This window comes from Megalopta genalis, chromosome 3, assembly GCF_051020955.1.
Source record: "Megalopta genalis isolate 19385.01 chromosome 3, iyMegGena1_principal, whole genome shotgun sequence".
Lineage (NCBI taxonomy): Eukaryota > Metazoa > Arthropoda > Insecta > Hymenoptera > Halictidae > Megalopta > Megalopta genalis.
In genome coordinates, this window is record NC_135015.1 from 21206176 (window position 1) to 21228402 (window position 22227).

The 22227-nt window shown below is 44.2% G+C and overlaps 1 protein-coding gene across 3 annotated transcripts in view; it reads left to right on the forward strand.

The window, feature by feature from the left end:
- The first annotated feature begins 5407 nt into the window (after positions 1 to 5407).
- Positions 5408 to 22227, forward strand: part of Mdr49 (Multi drug resistance 49) — a 178276-nt gene continuing 161456 nt past the window's right edge. For all 3 annotated transcript variants that reach the window (XM_076520292.1, XM_076520299.1, XM_076520296.1), the window contains exon 1: positions 5408 to 5663. The gene's annotated coding sequence lies outside the window, so the exon portion shown is untranslated. The remainder of the gene's footprint in view (positions 5664 to 22227) is intronic.

A 22227-nucleotide genomic window follows, 5' to 3' on the forward strand; every position in this document is an offset into this window, starting at 1 on the left:
TCTCCTTTTTTCCACCTCACCTTCCATTTCTCTTTTTTCCCCACCCCCTCTCGTTTCTCTGCCCGCGGCCGTTTTATTTTGTCGCGCGCGCGCGCGCGTTATCCGCAATCTGGTCGCGCGGGGCCGAAACCGCGCGGCCTTCTTTTTTGCCGGCGTTGTCGCAACGGCGACGCGTACAACGGCCCTCCTGTAACTCGTCCCGGTGTACACGGAGCTTTACATTTAATTACGAACCGTGTCGCGGTGCGCACGGTTGTTCCGCGAGATTCGTGGTTGCTCGCAGTCGCGGCGCTTTTTCAGCGCCGAGGCTCGAACGCCGAGCCGAGCGAAATCGACGCGCGACAGGACGTCGTCTTCCGGGGCACCGCCGTTTTCGACGAAGTCCGTCGCAGCGATCGAATTGCCGGTCTTTACGTAACCACAGATCCACGGAGCTGTGTTCAACGGAATTTTACGTAAGTACATATGCCCCGCAGCGATCCGCGATAATGCGAGATCCACGGCCGCGGAGTCTCGCGACCGCGCGTTCTCCGTACGCCTAATGTCTCTTTTTCTTTTTGTTCTTTCCATCTGGTTCAGCAGGTTTATTCTGTTATTCGCGGTCTTGCCGCGCGAATAACGCGAACCGTAAATGACACAAATATACCAGAAATAACGCAAACCGTAGCGTATTTTATGGCGATTGAAATGACGTTGACCTGACCGAACCCTGACCTATCCGTACCCTAATCCTGACCTAACTCTGATGTAATCTTGAAGAAAGGTTATGTAATAACCTTGACCATGATCTATCCTTGCCAAGCTCAGCTAACTCTGTCGTAGATTTTAGTTTTTAAAAAAAAAGCGGTTCAAAATATCTTGGAATTCCGGATAATAATAATAATAATAATAACCTATCTGTACCCTAATCCTGACCTAACTCTGATGTAATCTTGAAGAAAGGTTATGTAATAACCTTGACCATGATCTATCCTTGCCAAGCTCAGCTAACTCTGTCGTAGATTTTAGTTTTAAAAAAAAAAGCGGTTCAAAATATCTTGGAATTCCGGATAATAATAATAATAATAATAACCTATCTGTACCCTAATCCTGACCTAACTCTGATATAATCTTGAAAAAAGGTTATGCAATAACCTTGACCATGATCTATCCTTGCCAAGCTCAGCTAACTCTGTCGTGGATTTTAGTTTTTTAAAGAAAGCGGCTCAAAATATCCTGGAATTCCGGCATATTCGTCGGATAGTATATTTATACTATCTATCTATATATCTATATACTGTCTATACTATACTATAGTATTTTGATACTATAAAAACTTAACATAAGATCTGATTGTTCAATACGAAATAAACAAGAATCTTTTGCTATGAAATCATACAATTGTTTCATGCAGGCCAACGCGTCTCTGTATTTTCTTTGACAAATTATTAAGGCGTTTTGCTCGATAATTTGTTAGCCTAAAAATTATCTTTTTATGCAACACGCGTTGCAATTTGCATTGTTGAGTAAACAATGTTATCTGGAGCGGCGAACAGCGATTAAAAATTACTATTGTCGTAGGACCAACGATAGAGCTATATTACCGTTGATAACGATAGCGTTAGAAAAGATTTCTTGGTCGCCGAGGATCGTGTATTCGTTCCGTGTAATAACAGGAATTTGTTGGTTACAAAGGGAGCCGGAATAGTCGTGAATAATTGATTCGGCTGGAATAAAGTCGATGCATATTAATACGCGAAAATCTATATTTGCGCTCGAGCGTTCGCGACCGAGTCATTATTTTTTCCTGGTTTCTCTGTTCGTATTTTCGATTACAGTGACCCGCGTGTTTGCGCGTACGCGTCCGCTGTCTACCAACGCATACGTATCACGCACACACACATACGCGCGCGTGCGCGCACACATACGTATCTTCGGCGCGGTGCGCGCCGAATGTTTCAAGTTTTTGCAATAGGAAACACGTGAGATATTCGCCTGTATCGTGCTGTATTTAGTCACGGTAAATGTATCGCTTTCTCGGCACGAGAAACGTTAATATCGCGGCATTGTTGATAACGTTGCACGCGAAAGAAGCCGAAGCGTACGGCCTTGTGCAGCTGGAGAAGTTATTTCGACGGAAAGCATATTTTTACGTAATCGATAGACCGTGTAGATTTCATACGTATCAACGATGAACATGAGCGAGCGAAATTTCAGCCGGTAGAAAGATTAAAACAATTCGAGAAGCTCTGTATATTCCATGACGGCCGAACGCGATCGATGCAGAACATTTTCGTTTTACGGCACGATTATTGTTACCGGACTGCGGACAGTTCGTGCCAAATGAAAAGTTCTTGCGTCGGTCGCATGAAACGGAAACTGCCTGAACATTTAGTCCGCTCTTGAATCATTTCGACGACTCACGAATTGTTCGATTTCGATAAATAGGTTGAATACGGAAATCGATCTAGCGGATAGTTCTTTATTTATCGCTCGATACGATTTAACAGTGAGAAGGCATGTGATAATGCATTTTGTCTTTTCTAATCGTTACTTTTTTTTTACCAAGTTGAATCGTGTCAGTTAACGCAAACATCTCGTAAAGAGGGAGCATATTTTACACCTTCTTTAATGAAATAAAAGTTCTGATCTGAAAGTTGAAACAGTGAAAAGTATCAAAAGTTATTCCCACGACCAAATATAATTCGATACAGATAATATAATCGTATTTAAAAATTTTTCTAACGGTAACACTGTTTCGTTTTTCATCCGCCGAATTTTCTCATAAACGCGCGAAACCGCCGCAACAACAATTTGCAATTTTTATCTTCGTCTACGATCGCAGAAACTTACAGGCGAACGTACGCTTTCGTTCGATTTCTCGGGAACGTTCGCGAGCGTGTACTGTACCTCTCGCACAATTCGCAACAACGTGAAACGTTAACGATTCCGGCAGTGCTATAGAAAAGGACGCCTAATCGTTCGAGGCGATAAGACGGTGCGTTTTGAAAACTGTTGTCGCGATCGATGCGACATTGGTTTCGCGCACGGAACGAGACGTCGTTACGCGCGCACGTACCGAAACGATTACGATCGGACACGCACGAAACGCCGTGACGACGCCGCGTTCCTCGCGACGATTCCTTATAAATCATCGTAATCGCGAGGCCAGAACGAGAATCGGTCGCTTCTCGTTTCTGCTCCCGGCCGGAATGCAATCCGACGACGCCAGCTTGCGTTATACAGGGTGCCCCAAAAATGTCTCGCAATCCGAAAGTGACGGGTTCCTCGGGTCATTCGAAGCAACTTTTTCCTTTACAAAAATTTTCTCCGAGCCACCGTTAACGAGTTATCAACGAAAAACAGCGACCAATGAGTGGCGAGCTCGGCTGGCGCGAGGCGACCGAGCCAATGAGCGGAACTGGGCTTCGCGCGCTGGTTGGCTGGGCCGCCTCGCGTCAGCCGTACTCGATTCTTATTGGTCACTGTTTTTCGTTGATAACTCGTTAACGGTATCTCGGAGAACATTTTTCTAAAGGAAGAAGTTGCTCCAAATGATCCGAGGAACCCGACATTTCCGGATTGCGAGACATTTGTATAATTGCACGCGAATGCAGGCCTGCGAACTGCCGAATTCGCGACTCGCCGATTATCGGACGGCGCCGTTTTTTCTTCTTTTTTTTTCGACAAAACGACGCCTTCTTTCCTGGAACGCCGAGACCGTGGCGATGGTAATAGGCCTCCGAGAATCGATTGCGCCACGCTGGCTCGGCCGCGGCCGCGGCCGCGCGCCTTTATCGGCGACGGATCGCACGATCGGGTCGAATTTATTAGCTCCTCGAACGATTATTTTCTCAGGTATCGGCGCCGCGCTTTTTCCATTCGATCTCGTGCACCCGTCCGCCGCCCGCCGATTCTCTATCCAGATTATGCAATCGCGTAAGTGGATAATTGCACGTGCCGCCCCGATTATCAACCGACTTCGTGCAAACGGTCTCTCTCTCTCTCTCTCTCTCTCTCTCTCTCTCTCCGCTGGCTGCTCCGACAAATTATCTATACACCGAGCTAAACATTTTCTTCTCAAATTGGTACGCTCGATGAAGGCCCAAGATAGCAGTCCGATCGATCGTTCGTGGATTGGCAACATTGGATCCGACCAGCTATTAGCAATTACAACTCGCTCGTCGTTGCTACTAATTTATAATATTATAATTGGATCGAAGGTAGTTTGATCGACGATCAACAATCAGAAGTTTATTACAAGTCAATTTATTATGCATGAGTATTTTCTCTCGAAGTTATTCTTTCTGGCCCATTGTCCGGGAAATAAAGTTATCGGATCTTTTCATTCAAGAGCGTTCAAAGGTCGTTCAAAGGTCGTCGAATTCGTCTTGACAAAAACAAAAAAAATAAAACAAACAACTAGAAAACGATTCGCTCTATGAACCGATAAATTTCGCGCCGCGACCGATCGATACCTGGAATAGAAAATGATCTCGACAGAAGAAGAAAACACGAATCATGATATACAGGTTGTCCCGAAATCATGGCACTTCCGGGAAATTAGAGATTACTGAGGTGATTCGAAGCAACTTTTTCCTTTTCAAAAATGTTCTCCGATGCATCGTGAACGAGTTATCAACGAAAAACACTGACCAATGAGAGGCGAGCTCGACTGACGCGTGGCGGCCCAGCCAACGAGCGCGCGAAGCCCAGTCCCGCTCATTGGCTCGGCCGCCTCTGGCCAGCCGCGCTCGCCTCTCATTGGTCATCGTTTTCCCTCGATAACTCGTAAACGGTGCCTCGGAAAAAATTTTTGTAAAGGAAAAAGTTACTGCAAATCGCCTCAGGAACCCCTCATTCCCCGGAAATACCATAATTTTTAGACAGCCTGTGTATTCTTAACCTCGCTCTTCTAAATCGACAAGATTCGCCGAGGATGAAACGAGCAGCCTGCGCGGAAAACGATTCGCTCTACGAACCGACAAATTTCGCGCAGCGGCCGTTATCCTCCGGAGATCAGTCCCGAGTCCCCGGGGACCCAAGCACCGGACCGCCGGCGTCCTGCCGATCGAACAATTGGCGGCGATCGCGCCGAAGTTCCGGAGAGCCGAGTATCCCGGGAGCATCCTCGCTTTCGAATGCAGTTCTTTGTCGGTCGCGTGCACCGTGCACCGTGCACCGTGCACACACACACACACACACATAGAAGGAGAATCGGGAACCGAGGATCGCGCGCGAGAGCGTTCGTCGGTCGTCGTGGTACCGTCGCGTCGAGCAGACTATAGAGCACAGAGCTCGCACACAGAGGCAGAAGAAGGCGCTTGAACAGGGCCGTCACACCGACAGACACAAGGGAACGAAGCCACGCAACATGGCAACCGTGGCAGGACGTTGACGATGGTTATACGTAGAAGTTCCAGTGGCAGGGGGTCAGTGTAAAACGGCCTTCTGCCCGCAACGTGTCGAACGTCGTCCGGTGTGGAGAGCCGGGAACCGATTTCACGCGGATCCCGCAGCCTTAGGGGCATCGTCGTCGTCGTCGTCGTGCGAGAAACGAGTTTCACGGGGCCCCAGCCAGAAGATCGGTGGTCCCCTGCAGCCCGGATAGATTCGCCGAGCTGCATTATCGCCGCTTACCGTCGCTGATTCATTCTCGGCGAGCCCTCTTCAAGTCGACCAAGGTAAATCGCGCTCAGTCCCCGGGGAACGGGGACCGTGCCGGGGAAAAACGGCGCCAACGCGAGAGAGAGACCTCGAGATTTCGCCGAGGCCCACGCGATCGGTAAACGATATAGACGCCGATTCCTCGCACTTTAGAAATTCCTTCGAGATCCCCTCGGCCCGCCGTCCGTTCCCGGACTGGCTAAGCTCCGCTCCCGAGAGCGATCACTTTCGACGCAGCCGCGAGATAGGCTGCGACCATCTGCAATCCGCATCGGCAGATATCTTCGCGGCCGGTTCGCGGTTCAAGCCGTTTCTGCCGTTTTCTGGAAACGTCCAGAACCTTCGTCTCCCCGCCCGTCGTCGCTGGATAGGTGCTGCAGCACTCGCTTCTCGTTGCCACGCGCTCCGGTCTACGCAGTTATTTCTGGACGGAAACGCTGCGTTTCTTCGGCTGTTGCTGCGTACAGTCGTTCGCGTCCATGCCACGCGCATCTTTGCGGAAAGTTCGGCTATGCTGAACGGTCACCGCCGGGGGAACAAGTTCAATGGAAATGTATTTCCTCTCTCGGTACAGCTTCGGCCGTTCGAATCCTCGGGTCTCCGCGATTTTGTATTCTATGAGGTTCTATTGTCGATGCCCCGGATCCCCGGCTTACGTCCTTTTAAACATCGGGCTCGCTACCTGAAAACCGATTCCTTTGACGATTCTGCGGGAACATCCAGGTGTATGGGATCGCTTCGAATTTTAGTTTCTTCGACGCTGTGTGTTTGCATCAGTTTGTATTGCGTGTGATCGGTCTTTAATTGTTGCGATTTCATAGACGGTAGGCGATTTTTACAGATTTTTATTCAATTTCCACCCTGATCTGCTTCGGAGACATTTAAATTAGAAGACTTAGCTTAATCTACGACTTCAGAAATTTTCAGTAAAAAATTTCACTTCGTTTGAAAAACAGTCTGGACTTGGCAGTGTGTAAACTGGAAATAAATAGTTTTGGTCCCCTAAGGGTTAATTTCCATTTGCGATTTACGTAATTATTTACTACGTCAGCTGCGATGAATGCATAAAATCCGCGGTCCAGTAATTATATTCGCAAAATTCATTCGACGCTCTTTACGTAAAAAGAAAAATTGTGGTACAGTAATGTCTCCCTAATTGACGCTCAGATTGTCCACGGAAATGGACAATTTGAGAAGAGGAAAAACAATTGTTCGAGCCTTGCAGCTCGTTTTTTATAATTGTCGAAAATCAGTAACTGAAAGATCGAGTCGCAAGGCTCGAATTCGCAAGGCTCCTCTTCCCAAATTGTCCATTTTCGTGCACAATCTGAGCGTCAATTAGGGAGACATCACTGTATCATCTTTCTATAAAAGCGCGTCTCCGCAAGCGACTCGAGCGACAATTGTCGAAGAGGGTACGCGACGCGGCTCGCTGCAACCCCCGATTCTTATCTGCTTCCCTGTGCAAAGATTCGCTGCTTTTCAGAACCACGGCGATATTTATCTTCGCGATTTATCTAAACCGATAGCTTGCTTTTCAATGTCGTTGTAATTTCACGGGACCCCAAAATGGATAACTCTGTTCGTACCTTTTACGGTTTACATTATTTACTTTTGACATTTATTTTTACATTATTCAGTTTCCATTATTATTATTATTTACTTTTATCGATATTTATCGATGAACGAATTTCCGCGGGCATCGAGCGCTGACCTCTTCTGGTTGGCGACCCTGGCTTGTGTCACCTTCCTCCACCAACCGGTTCGATCGGCATTCTTCTAAACTCTAAGCGACCAGAGTCGCGAGGATTTCGCGAGTTTTATAGTTCGCCAGGAATCTCCGCGCGTCGTTGCCGATCGATCGGACGATTGTTGACTCTCGTGTCTTCCTCGAAGATTGCAAACAACTCTGGAATTGTTTGCAGATTGTTTTTCATCGTGTGCGGATCGCCGATAGCTTGTCGACGGTTGACGGAGGTGTGTAGCATCGCGTGATTTTTTTTGCTTGAACGTCGGATGAATCGGGATTATGACAACGTTGGTGGTTTAATCTCGATTAGCCGGAGTTGGGCAGGAAGTATAGTAAATTCTCTCCAATTGTCCTTCGACTTGTAAGCAAAAATGGACACTTTGGGATGAGGAGACACGATTAGTCGAGTCTCGCGGCTCGCGTTTTTATATAGTTACCGATTTCTACTTTATTTATGACTTCATTTAGACTTTTATACTTATTACTTATACTTTAGTATTTTTACTTTATTATACTTTATTATACTTTATTATACTTTATTATTTTTACTTTATTATACTTTATTATACTTTATTATACTTTATTATACTTTATTATTTTTACTTTATTATACTTTATTATACTTTATTATTATAGATTTTATAGTTACCGATCGACAACAACAATTGGGGAGAATTTACTGTCATCCGATTAACGATCAACGATTATAACTCGTTAATTATTGTAACTAATTCGTGATAATTTATAATAACAAAGTAATTAGGCAAAATGTAATCTGATTCATGATTTACGATTATAACTCGTTAGTCGTTATAAATTAGTTGCGGATTACTGTTTTTTACCCAATTCTACCCCGAACTTCACTTTCTTTCACCTTTCAACCCTCGAACGGCGGATCTTTTCGACAACGATACGAACCGCGTATACTTATAATTATTTATAATTTCGTTCGTCATATTGTGGCGCGTTAGTTACTCCGCGAACCTAAACGAATCGCGTAAAAATTTAAATCGTTTCTCATAAACCGGACACTCGAAGAACAAGGTTTACGCTCCGGGTCGAAATGGACCCTGCCGTTCGGTGGAAATATAGAAGATTGCTATATCTTCGTCATATATAATCACGAGTGACGTGATTGCACTTTGTCGCCTGTGTGTCCGAAGTCCTCCGAGTTCCACTATTTTTGTTCCGCGGCCGTCGAGTCGACCGATGCGAGCGGGAAGAAAGGAAGTCGTCCCGTGATTTCTGACCCGCTTGTTCCCCGATCGCCGCATTGGCGTCGCTCGCCACAATTTGGCGAGCTCCCGCGGATTTCGGAAAAACCGGCGACAAGTAGCGTTTGGTTCTGCCTGCGGACTGAATCGTGGTTCGGAACAATTTGCAGAGAACTTGTAAATTGAGTGCGGCGTACACGCGAGATGTACGTGTGCCACCCGGACGTTCGATGTTAAGCCGCGTTTCCGCGGCTTAAAGTTATTGGATTAAGGTCTTCCGTATCCTTTGCCGCACTCCAATTAATTCGGCTGCGATCCCGATTCTCCGCGAAGTTGTTATTTCGCGACGGTAACGGGAAGTCGCCGGCTCCCGTGCTCTCGTTGCGTTGTCGTTGCTGCGCGCGCGGTACAGTAACGTTCAAAAACACTTGTACACGATTTAGGAGAGAGAGGAGAAAGCGAGAGACACGGAGCGACGCTTTCGTAATCGTTGTGCGGCATTTCCTCCGTGATCGGAAAGATCGAGCGCAGGTAAAAGCTGACGCGTTTGTTTACACAGTAATGTCTCCCTTACTGACGCTCGGATTGCCCACTAGAATGGATAATTTTGGAAGAGGAGATACGATTATCCGAGCCTCGCGGCTCGTTTTTACAATCGTGGACAATTTATAACTATAAAAATGAACCGCAAGGCTCGAATAATCGTATCTCCTCTTCCTAAATTGTCCATTTTTGTGAATACAGTAATGTCTCCCTTACTGACGCTCGGATTGTCCACTAGAATGGATAATTTGGGAAGAAGAGATACGATTATCCGAGCCTTGCGGCTCGTTTTTATAATCGTGGACAATTTATAACTATAAAAATGAACCGCAAGGCTCGAATAATCGTATCTTCTCTTCCTAAATTGTCCATTTTTGTGAATACAATAATGTCTCCCTTACTGACGCTCGGATTGTCCACTAGAATGTATAATTTTGGAAGAGGAGATACGATTACTCGAGCCTTGCGGCTCGTTTTTATAATCGTGGACAATTTATAACTATAAAAATGAACCGCAAGGCTCGAATAATCGCATCTCCTCCTCCCGAATTGTCCATTTTTCTGGTCAATCTGGTTAATCTTAATATCGCGACGAGTCCACGTTGAAACGTGCCGAATTCCGTGCGGTCCCAAATACGGCTCGCAACAATCCACCGCATTACAAAAGGATAGCCGGTGCATTAAAAGCCGATTAATATTCGATACGAACAACGCTAATAGGTGCGCTGTTTAACGCCTCCGGCGACGTTGCCGCGTTTACGCGCAGCGGTGAACCTGACCCGTTGAAACATTCCGAGGCCCGCAATAACGAGTCACATAAATTATGCTAAACCGCTGGCGATGCGCATAAATCGGCATATTTCTTGGAAAGTGTTTCCATTTCCTCTCGAGTTTTTCTATGCGCGTCGTTATCGAGAAACGATCGACAGTCATTTTCGCGAGAAATTGCATAAGCTATTGTAGAACTTCCGAGGAGCAGCGGCTGTCGGCGCGAAGGTTATGGCATAAGGGTTAATTAGATGCAATGAAATTCCTGAATTTGTCACCGACCCGTGTCCGCCGGCTCAGATGAAGCACGCGGCCGTGTAATTTATCGGGGTCTTGTTTTTGACGCGGGCCTATCGGCTACCAGTGACACACATCGCTCGCGCGCGCGCGCGCGCCCGCGGAAAGTATTAAAACTGGCCGGTATAGCCGCAGTCTGTAACAATGACACATTTGCAAGTGACGCACACTCGTGAATACGATAGCGATTCCCGATAGCGGCTGAGGTTTCCATGCAGGAGCCGCTATCAACGGTTCCGTGAATTCGTTTCCGGGACACTTGTTCTTTTCGCTGGCGAGCCAAACGTTGCGGAAACCTATCCGCGGTATGCTGTTTTTATTAGCGCTGCACATTCGGTCACGATCCGCCTCGATGGAAATGTTGGATCATTTAATTGTGTAATGTACGATTGTTCGGATTGCAAAGTATAATAAAGTATTATATATAGTATAATATATAATATATATAATATATATATTTTATATACAGGGTGTCCCAAAAATGTCTCGCAATCCGGAAATGACGGGTTCCTCGGGTCATTTGAAGTAGCTTCTTCCTTTGCGAAAATGTTCTCCGAGGCACCGTTAACGAGTTATTAACGAAAAACAGTGACCAATAAGAATCGAGTACGGCTGGCGCGCGGCGGCCCAGCCAACCAGCGCGCGAAGCCCAGTTCCGCTCATTGGCTCGGTCGCCTCGCGCCAGCTGAGCTCGCCTCTCATTGGTCACTGTTTTTCGTTAATAACTCGTTAACGGTGCCTCGGAGAAAATTTTTGTAAAGGAAAAAGTTGCTTCAAATGACCCGAGGAACCCGCTACTTTTGGATTGCGAGACATTTTTGGAACACCCTGTGTATATATATATGACTAATAATAAGAAATATAAACGCTAAAAAAGAACTTAAATATAATTTCAGTAATTTCAGTAACCGCGAAAGAAAAAATCAGGAACCAGTAATTTCGACTTGTTTGGTAGTTTTAGTATTAAGATAACAAAAAATAAGATTAGAATAAGAGAAATTGAGGACGAAAAATTGCTAGTCGTCGGAGCGATTGAACCAAAAATCGTCGTGCAATTTTCCATAAAAGCGCGGCAACGAGAAAAAAATGCTGGAAAAAGCGTGTTTCGCCCCAGTGTCCCTTGCCGCGCGACTTTTCCAAGCGGCTCGCCGATGCCGGGGATGGGTGTCGAGGGCGGGAGATTCGAAAAGGAAGCCGTCGGGGGTGGTTTTATCCGCGCGGAAGCAGAAAATCGATATTTCTGGCACGGGCAAACCGGCGTCGCGTGCACCGAGCGATTCTTGGGGCAGAGCCCGCGATTGAAACTCCGCTTGCGACTGGCTGCGTTACCTGACGTTTACCTGCACAGGTAACCTGCGTTGGCAGGTCAAAGCCGACTCGAAAGCGCAACGGAACGAGGAACAGCCGGCGATCGCAGCCGAGTCCGTTTCACCCGCCTCGGCTGGTTTCGGGTTCGTACTCGGCCCGGACCGACCCGGCTTGACCCGGTTCTCCCGAAATTTAAATTCCACGGAAAATTAAATATAATTTTAATATTATATTATTAATATATATATATTATATATTATTATTATATTAATATATATATATATATTATATATTATTATTATATTATTATATATTATTATTATATTATTATTATATATTATTAATTACATATAATTTAAATTATCGGCCCGCGTAAACATCGCGTCGCCGGGAGCGAGACGCGGCCCAAATAGCGGGACTCGGTTCACCCTCGAATCCGATACCGTTTCCGGTCCGCTGATTTCCACCCCCGAGAGATTTTCCCGAGCGAAAGTCCGCGCGCGGCCGCCGCGCGTTGCCCGGAAATCGAAAGAAACCGCAGACGTTTTCACTCGACAGAGGACATTTTCTTCGAGACGTCTTCGCGAGTCAGCGACGCGCGGACTCCTGGAAGCTTCAAGCTCTTTTCACGCCGGATACATTCTCGGGCTCGCCGGTTCCGCGGATTCCTGCGGTTTCGGTTAGGATTATTCCGAGAAAATGGTCCGTTCGGCCGGTCCGAACGATTATGGCGATTTATCCGCGAACGAAGGTGCTGCAGCACTCGGCGGAATGAAACGGGAGCTCGCTGGATCTGCTAACGCGTAACGCGCTGAAAATCGGTTCACCAGTCGCCGGTGAATTATTATTATTATTTTCTCTCACAGTAACAAGTGGTTTATTCAGTCGATATATAAAGTTATTATCATTATTATTATTATTTTTATTATACAAAGTTTTGAGGAAACAGGATAAAAATCGGTTCACCAGTCGCTGGTGAATTATTATTATTATTTTCTCTCACAGTAACAAATGGTTTATCCAGTCGATATATAAAGTTATTATTATTGTTTTTATTATTATTATACGAAGTCTTGAGAAAACAGGATCAAAATCGGTTCACCAGTCGCTGGTGAATTATTATTGTTATTTTCTCTCACAGTAACAAATGGGGTTTATCCAGTCCATATATAAAGTTATTATTATTGTTTTTATTATTATTATACGAAGTCTTCAGGAAACAGGATCATCTCCGACCGTTCCTGCGTCGTATAATTACGAAGCGCGCCCGCGAAAATAGAAAAGGCCCGATCGCGGATTGATTAAATCGCGTCCAATCGAGCGGCGTTCTAAAATCGCATCGCGCGGTTTAACCCCTTAACTTGTACGCTCGAGTTAATTCGAGCGCGCTAAACAAGCTAAACTGTGCACACTCGAGATCATTCGAGCGGCGTTGTATTTTATGCTGCTACAATTTTTCACACTCGAGTATAATCGAGAATTGAAAATAACAATGTGAAAGCGAAGAAGAAAAAATCGTTTTATTGATATTTATCATTTACATGGGATTGTAAGCTGTAACACATATTTATTCGAGAATAAGATATAGCCTTTTTCCATGGAACAAAAGCACAGTATATCAAAATTCTCCAGCAAAAGAAAAGTTGTATCAGGGCCCGTAACGAATGAAAACCTTCGAGGATGTGGATTTGGTTGGATATTGCTTATCTACTTCCAGTCAACGGCTATATCTTCTTCTGTTGTTCCAACAATGTTCTAAATTGTGTTTTTTACATTAAAAAGATTGTTTTTTTTTGGCCGGTTTTTTCCAAAAAAACTATGCGTTAAGGGGTTAATAAAGGCTGCTAAGAAAAGACCCGTTGCAATTTATCGATCCGACCAGCCGGTCCCAAAACGAGGTTCAACGTACCGTGCGCAGCCTCGGAGCATCAATCCAGAAAACTCGGTTTGATTAGACAGTTACGATCAATTTGTACTCGTTCCGATCAATGCCGGGGATCGGTTTCGCAGTCTTAACGACGTCGATCCAATCTTCTTCGTGTGCAGCAGATCGCGGCGCGCACACCGGTTCACCAGAACGAATTATCCTCGCCGTTCAGCTTCAGGTAGGAGAACATCATCGTACCTTTGGCTGCATAACGCTTTCCTCAAGGCCTGGTCGCCGTGGCGCGGCGTGACGTCAGGTCATTAGCCGACTCGACAGCGTTGTTTCTCGATACAGAAATCAGACGCAGGGATGGACGATTCTTCTTTTTAAATTAAATCTTTACCCGCTGTCTGCGAGGTCAGGCATCGTGCTCGCGTAATAGCAAAATAAAGAAAAAAGCATTTTAATCACTGTCCAGCAAACTGGTCCCTCTGTTACTTAAACAAAAATCAAGTCGTTCGGTCCGATTTTAAAGAAGTTCGTTCCGTTGCTTCGTGAAAATTAGATTAGTTTTGCGAGAGCAGATTTTGTTAAGTTTTCGTTACAAAATTTGCTCGAACAGTGGTACAATTTATTCAAGCATTTTCCATGGAAGTGTCTCCGAAGATTGCAGAATTGCAAATTGTTTCGCACGTGATAGGTTTAGCGATAAAAGTGTACGAATACTTTTGCGAGCCACTGTACATATCGAATTTGCGCCTGTCTCTGCGAGTTACCGCTTGCAAAATTTACCAACGAGTATTTTTCTCGAAAAACAGCCTACTCGGAAGAATCAATCGATACAGTAATGTCTCCCTAATTGGCGCTCGTTTTTATAGTTGTTGACAATCGATAACCATAAAAAACGTGCCACGAGGCTCGAACAATCGTATCTCCTCCTTCAAAATTGCCCATTCATCGACCGACGATAACTCCGCCGAAAATCATCGTAGGACGATAATTCTTTTTCTAAATTGAAGCTTGAAACCTTTACTTTAAGACGCTGTTTCTGGATTCTAAATTCGATACTCCCTCGCCGTTGCAACCCTTCGAATGCGAACTCATGTTTGTCACCTTGAAAATCTTGATCTTGCCAAGTTCGACGAAACGCACGAACTTTGTACAATTTTTTCCGGAGATGCCATTTACCGTGGAACGAAGTTCGATCCTTCTCCTTTCATTTGAAAAAAGAGAAACTTGGCTGCGATTTTTGTTCGCGAAGTTACAGAACTTTAAAGTAACCCTTGCGGTCTACGATGATTCCTCGCGGAGTTTATCTTTGTAATATAGTAATGTCTCCCTAACTGACGCTCGGATTGTCCACAAAAATGGACAATTTGGAAAGAGAAAAATACGATTATTAGAGCCTTCTGGGTCGTTTTTATAGTTGCTGAGAATCGGTAATTATAAAAACGAGCTGCAAAGTTGTTGACGATCGATAACTATAAAAAACGAGCCTCAAGGCCCGAACAATCGTGTCTCCTCTTCCAAAATTGACCATTTTCGTGGACAATCCGAGCGTCAATTGGAGAGACATTACTGTACAGGGTTTCTCCGGATGCAAACGCTTGCGCGACGTGAAATCGATTCGATCCGCGACCAGGGGACGGTACGGAAAAATTTCTGCCGAAGCCTCGGCCGCCGAACTGAATGGAGCGTATCCCCGGCTCCTCCACCAAACCTATCTCAATGTCAACAGCCTCCGGCTGACCTGTTCCGAGACCTCCTCCATTTTTAAATATCGTCCCGTGACCTGGAACACTGTTCCCAGCTGCCGCGCGGTAATCACGAGTATATCGTAAACAAAATCAATTTTCCATTAATATAGTTATATTTTCGTACTATTGGCGACTCGGTCGTATTTGTGTGTTCGGCGAATGTAATTTTTAACATAATTTTAGACGTCGACTAATTGATGATGAATTGTAAATAACGGGGAAAACAACAGCGTCGTTGTCGATCGCAACAAACACGAGTCAAATGGAAATTTCTGTCTTTGTTTAATTATTGCATCGAGCCGGAAATAATACACGTTATTATTATTATTATTATTATTATTATTATTATTACAATCTGTTTATATTTTCAAGAAAAGTGTTAAAAGTGTAACCGTAAGTCAGGAAAGCTATTTTGGATTTAGTGTTAAAATGGCGTCGAGCGCCGAGAGTTAATACAGAGAAACAATTGCGGTGAAATCGTCCGTCATAAAAAATTAAGATCAGCAAAACGCGAAAGCTAGCTATCGAAAAGCGAAAAGTAACAAATCGAGATAAAAGTTATCCGAAATAAGTATGCGATAAAGTATCGAGCACGCGAACGTTTGAACGAATAAAAATCCGCTATCACGGAGGAAATAATCGTTTCGTCGAATTCGATTTCTATTTCATCGGCCACTCCGTTCCACCGCCGTTTCGAAAAAGACACGCTTGTAAGTTATAAATGCCGAAGATCCGCACTCTACTAACAATAATGGAGCGTATCCGGTCTGAAGGAAGTTCCGCCCTCGATACCACCGTCCCTTTTCCCTATAAAATTTACATGACGCCGTATTTACGATCGATAGACTGCGGATTTACTACATTTACGACAAAACTGACTCTATAAAACAGGCGACGGCAACGCTTTGCCATCGCTTTCGATGCGTTCGAAAGACAAACAATGTAAACAATTTTATAAGCGAGCTTCGCTAGTTGCAATTACATTACAAAATCTTGACATAACCTTGACTAATAATATAAACAATTTTATAAGCGCGAGCTTCGTTAGTTGCAATTACATTACAAAATCGATACACTTCGCTTAGAAATCTCTTCCACGGTCCATACAATGACATAATTCTTTCTTTAATTTTAACACTTCGAAATTGAATTCTTTTTTCCACGTATTGCTGATAGTACAAATATTACTCGAAATGAGATCAATCACGATGCAATTGAATAAATATTGGAAGAATCTCGCCGATACGTTGAACAAATTTTCACGTATAAAACATTAGAAATGAAAAAGTTAAGTCGCCGTTTTTATTCTAGCATTGCAATGCATTCATAGTAATCTATACCGGCATGATGGCCGCTGCCTTTCCAGGTAGTTTCTCTCTCTCTCTCTTTCTCTCTCTCTCTCTCTCTCTCTCTCTCACTCTCACTCTCGCTCTCACGAGATGTCAGCAACTATAAAGACAATCCCCGAGGCTCGAAGAATCGTGCCTCGCTATTCTCAGATCCGCGCGTTTCGATTCCAGCCTCCGAGCATTTCCGAGAGAAATTTCTGTAGTCAGCGGTTGAACGATCCGGCAACACCGTAAATCGGCAAAAATTCCAAGTTATACGGTTCCGAACGTCATCTCGGCCGAGAAGGATTCGTAACAAAGAATTACTGTCGTACGGGAACAAGGCTGCCGTAGTCAGCGGACGCGCGAGGAGCATTGGGGAAGTTATGGCAGGGAAACGCAGCCGTCCTCGGCACGCAGGTAAACGAATCCGATCACCCTTTCCTCGCGGCTGCGGCGCGGCGCGGCGCGGCGGCCGGGACACGTGGACGTCATTTATCTGTTCATTGTCATTCCCGGCGGATGAATGGCCGCATATTTTCCTCGCGAACCCGTTCCCATCCATCCCGCGGTACGTACCGAGGAAAACGTGTATCGCATGGGAACACGGTTTCCATGTATCATACATAGTACATGCCGGCATAGTTCGAGGGGGCTTCGGGGATCGGCTGGTTGTTCGACGGCATTGTATGAGTTGTTTCACGCGCTCGCGGAACGTTTTTGATCGACCGAAAGCAACTGTCTCTCTCACTCCTCTCTCTCTTTCTCTCTGTTTCTCTCTCTATTTCTCTCTGTTGCTCTCTCTATTTCTCTCTTTTGCTCTCTCTCTCTTTCTCTATGTTTCTCTCTCTTTCTCTCTGTTTCTCTCTCTGTTTCTCTCTCTCTATTTCTCTCTGTTTCTCTCTCTATTTCTCTATTTCTCTGTTCCTCTCTTTCTCTCTATATCTTTTTCTCTTTTTACTTTCTCTCTATGTCTTTCTCTCTATTTCTTTCTCTCTCTCCTCCCTATTTCTCTCTCTCTCTCCTTCTCCCCCTCTCTTTCAGTCTCTCTTTTTCTCTTTCTCTCCCTCTCAGTCTCTCTTTTCCTCTTTCCCTCCCTTTATGTCTCCCTTTTTCTCTTTCGCTCTCTCCCTCTTTTTCTTTCGCTCTTTCTATCTCTCTTTTTCCCTTTCTCCCTCTCCCTCTTTCCATCTCTTTTTCTGTCTCTCTGTCTCTCTCTTTCTCTCTCTCTTTCTCTGTGTGCCTCGGCCTGGGCGGCGCGGTGCGCAAAAACCGGAGGACGGAGAGACGGTACAAGGGGGGGGGGGGCAGAGTGCGACAGAGATTGAGATAGAGATAGAGAGGGAGAGGGAGAGAGAGAGAGAGAGAGAGAGAGAGACGCGTTCGTTCAGACCTTGTTCACGTGTCGGGGCCATCGGAAAGTTCCGAGATCTCGTTCCCGAGGCGTTTCATTTGAATGCGGATCGTGGCACGTCGAAAACTGCTCGACTCTTCGGAACTCTCCGATGATTGATACATTGAAAGCAGAAACGCCCGTCGGGGACCGACACCTTGTCGAGACTTTCGGGCAATCGGTGTGTCCCCGACGATAATGGAAACGGTTTTACGCGCATTTTTACTATTATTCTTATTCATTGATAAACGTGCTGCAATTCGCGTTTAAAAGATCGTTGGGATCGGTAGAAAGATCGACGACGTTGCGATCTATAGTAAATCGACTCGTTTTTTCATAGTTGTTGATAATCGGCGACTATAAGAACGAGGTGCAACGCTCGACTAATCGTATCTCCTATTCCCGAATTGTCGATCTTTGTGTACTAGCTGAGAGTCAATTAGGGAGAATTTACTGCATGTCGTACAATTTTCGAACAATTGTTACTCAAAAGCTAGCAACACTATTGAGACCCAAAAATCTTGAGAATATAATTTGAACGTTCCAAAACACCCTTTCCTTTATTAGAACTCGATATCTCGCTTCCAAGTATATTGAATTAATCGTTAATTTCACTTTTCCGAAAAATTGAATGTTGGTCGTTTCGACGTTGGTCGTAGCGTGACAGCGGAGGGTTGAATTTAGACAATAAATCGAACAGACCGAATGTAGACGATAAATATAAATCTTCTTAGTCTTCCCGAAAGAAATTATTACGATCGAGAACGTTCTAATTGTTGCAACCGCGATGATGCCGGTGCGCGGCAGGGCGAAGGAGGTGCATTGGCAATTTTTCATTTCGCATAACCGGTTCCGCAGAATTTCGTGCGCCGGTGGATAAATTGTCTAATTGGCAGTGGTCTCCCGTAACGTTTACTGCACGGCGGTAACGAAACCCGTTCCGCTTAATTGAAGAACATGGGACCCATCTCCATTTTAGCTTGCCGGTCACGAGAACGCGATGGCGGTAACAAAACTTGGAGAACGAGCCAGTTTAGCGTGTCCCATTATCGTCGATGGTTCTTTCTACGGGGGGCCCCCTTTACAACGACCCCGTGAAATAAGCAAATCATCCTTCGTTGGAGTCGCTTTGAACAGGTTCGCGTTTAGTTCGCGAAACTAAATCGGTTTATCTTGCTACAAATGATGAAGGCGGAACGATTCTATCGGTGTTCTTCGTGGCAAAGCAAAGGATTTGCTTCAATTCGACTCGGAGATATTAAAAAACAAAATACGTAATTTGGAGATGTTCTACGCTATTTCGTAGGAAACTGTATTATTTGCATAATGCAATATTGATATTCATCTTCAAATGTATAATATTGAGATTCTATAATATCTATTGTATTTATATAGATTTATTTTTTATATATATTTATATTTATATTTGTTTTGTTCTATTATACTATATAATATTTTATAATATATATTATAATAATTTTTGGACACCCTGTGTAATATAATATAATAACATTAACACAATAATATTATATAATATATATTATACACAATATTATTGTGTTAATGTTATATTATATTACACACAGGATATCCAAAAATTATTATAATATATATTATAAAATACTATATAATATAATAGAATAAAACAAATATAAATATATATAAAAAATAAATCTGTATAAATGTAGATATTATAGTATCTCAATATTATATAATAACATTAACACAATAATATTGTGTATAATATATATAATATTATTGTGTTAATGCTATTATATTATATTGCACAGGGTGTCAAAAAAAAAATTATTACAATATATATTATAAAATAATATCTCATTATTTCCGAAAACCAAATAATTATCGGGAAGATGAAACTTTAAACGTCATCATTTAGACGTATCTCGGTGTCGCGTTGGAGCAGCTGTTTATTTAAGCGACTGTTTACGCGGGCCGACGCGGGTTCCGCGGAAAACGAATGTGTGTCAGGAGCATTTCCAATGCATACGTACGTCCCTCGGATGCTGATCGACCGTTTCCTGTTGCATTATGTAAAAAAAATTCTCTTTGTCGCTACTTCCCGGTATTTGTAGCGTGTACAGATGTAATACACGATAGGCGTATAGTAGACACACGCTCTTGATTGAACCGGTTGTACGCGCGGACCGCAGAGGCGCGCGATTAACCGGTTAGCAACCGATTGTTCAGTTAGCACTCGGCCGGCCGCAGGTAACATTGTTACGGTTAACCGAATGCCCACGCACTACCGTTAACCGGATAATGCTATTTAACGAGTTACACTGGTTTTTCGTCGGGCTCTTCTGCCAAGTATAATTGGATCTTCGGCACGTAAATCTGCTCGCGTACAAATTGCGTGCAAACGCTCTCGGAGCAGCACGCCTTTCTGCGGTTTCGACGGTTCGTCGTCAAAATCCGATTTCTTTTCTCCGCGCAAACGGCTCGCGTATCATTGTTGCAATCGATTGCGCCTACAAGCCGAAATCCAATTATGCTGTTTTCTGGATAACGCGCGCCATTGTCTTCGCGGATTTCAATAAGTGAAACTTCCTCGTTGGCGATCGTTTCTTGCGCGAAGAAGAACGTTTATTCGCGACTGGAAATCTCCAGTTGAATGAAAATTGGATGCAATGATGGGACGAAACGCGAAATATATCAACCAAAATCGATCGAAAATCTAAAATAATAGATTACCCAAGCGGAAAGAAAAGATAAATGAATAGGACGCGAACAAAGTTGGGTGAAATAAATAGTTTGAGAAAGTGAATCATAAAAGATAATAGTAGCGAATATGAGGAAGAATTTATTGTACTAATTAATTAATAATTATTTCTAGAAATCCTGGCCCTTGTCAAATTCCTTTCGTTGAAATTTGCGACCAATTGACAACCCACAAGAGCGAACTGGTTTCTATTGTTTAAGAAAGAGGAAAACCTTGAAAAATTGTTATCACCAGCGTGCCGCCGTCGGAAAATGAGAAAGCCTGCTTATCATAAGCGACTCGCCGCATGAATAAGCGATGTTGGACCGATCAAAGCTTGCTCGGCAAGCAGCAACAGCTTTAGAAGTTCTTCGCCGTTCGAATATTAAACCGAGTTACCGTGTTTCGCGTCCGGTAAATAGGAGATAATCGAAATGTTCTCTCCAGCGCGATCCTCTCTCTCTCTCTCTCTCTCTCTCTCTAATCTCCTTAACATGTTTAATTGGTTAGCACTGCTACGCGAATTTTCGGACTTCCTATTTGCTTGCATCGGCCGTGTTAAGCTTGTTCGCCGCGTAGCCGCGAAATCGTTCGGTTTATTGGAACGATGAGCAACGCCTTATCGCGAGATCGTTGATAAAATTCTACCAAAGAGGCTTTGCAGAGATTTTCGTTCGCGATTGTACAATACAATTTATTAAACAGACAATTCGGCGAAGCTGTTTGCACGCGCGTGTTTGAAAAAGCGGCGACCGATTAAAACGCGCGAGCAATAAGAGCATAATAATGTCTCCGTAACTGACGCTCGGATCGCGCACAAAAATAGACAATTTGGGAAGAGCAGATACGATTATTCGAGCCTTGCAGCTCGTTTTCATATTTCTTAACAATTCGTAACTATGAAAACGAACCGCAGGGCTCGAATGATCGCATCTCCTCTTCCCAAATTGTTCATTTTTGTGAATACAGTAATGTCTCCGTAACTGACGCTCGGATCGCGCACAAACATGGACAATTTGGGAAGAGGAGATACGATTGTCCGAGCGCTGCATCTAGTTTTTATAATTGTTGACAATTGGCAATGTTGGCAAGAGCACTCGAATAATCGTGTCTCCTCTTCCCAAATTGTCCAATTTTGTGGACAATCCGAGCGTCAATTAGAGAGACATTACCGTACATTCGGATACAGCGGGTGTGTATTTATTTTGGTGGCGAGGGGGAGGGGGATATTAGAGCGATTAGCGTTACCAAGGAATTTCTAAAAAATTATTTTCAAAAATATATGATTTGTCGACACGACGGAAGAATTGAAAAATGATGGTTTTTTTCAATTTTTTTCATCCGAGCCTGTAATGAAAATTGTAGAAATGCGTTTCGCAGATCTCGGTAACTGCGAGCAATCGAAGATCGCGAGAATCGCAGTTTCACGGTTCTAGAAAAGTCCGTTCCGTCTTAAAAGTTGTACGAATACTTTCCACGCCACACAAAAAACACCGCTCAGTGTTTCTCGCTGATAACTCGTAAACGGAAGCCGCCGATTGCATTTTCGCCAAGGGAAAAGTTACCGCGAATAACCTCGTTAATCACCCCTTTCCGGGTGTTAACATAATTATAGGGCACTCTGTATGTATAAGGTT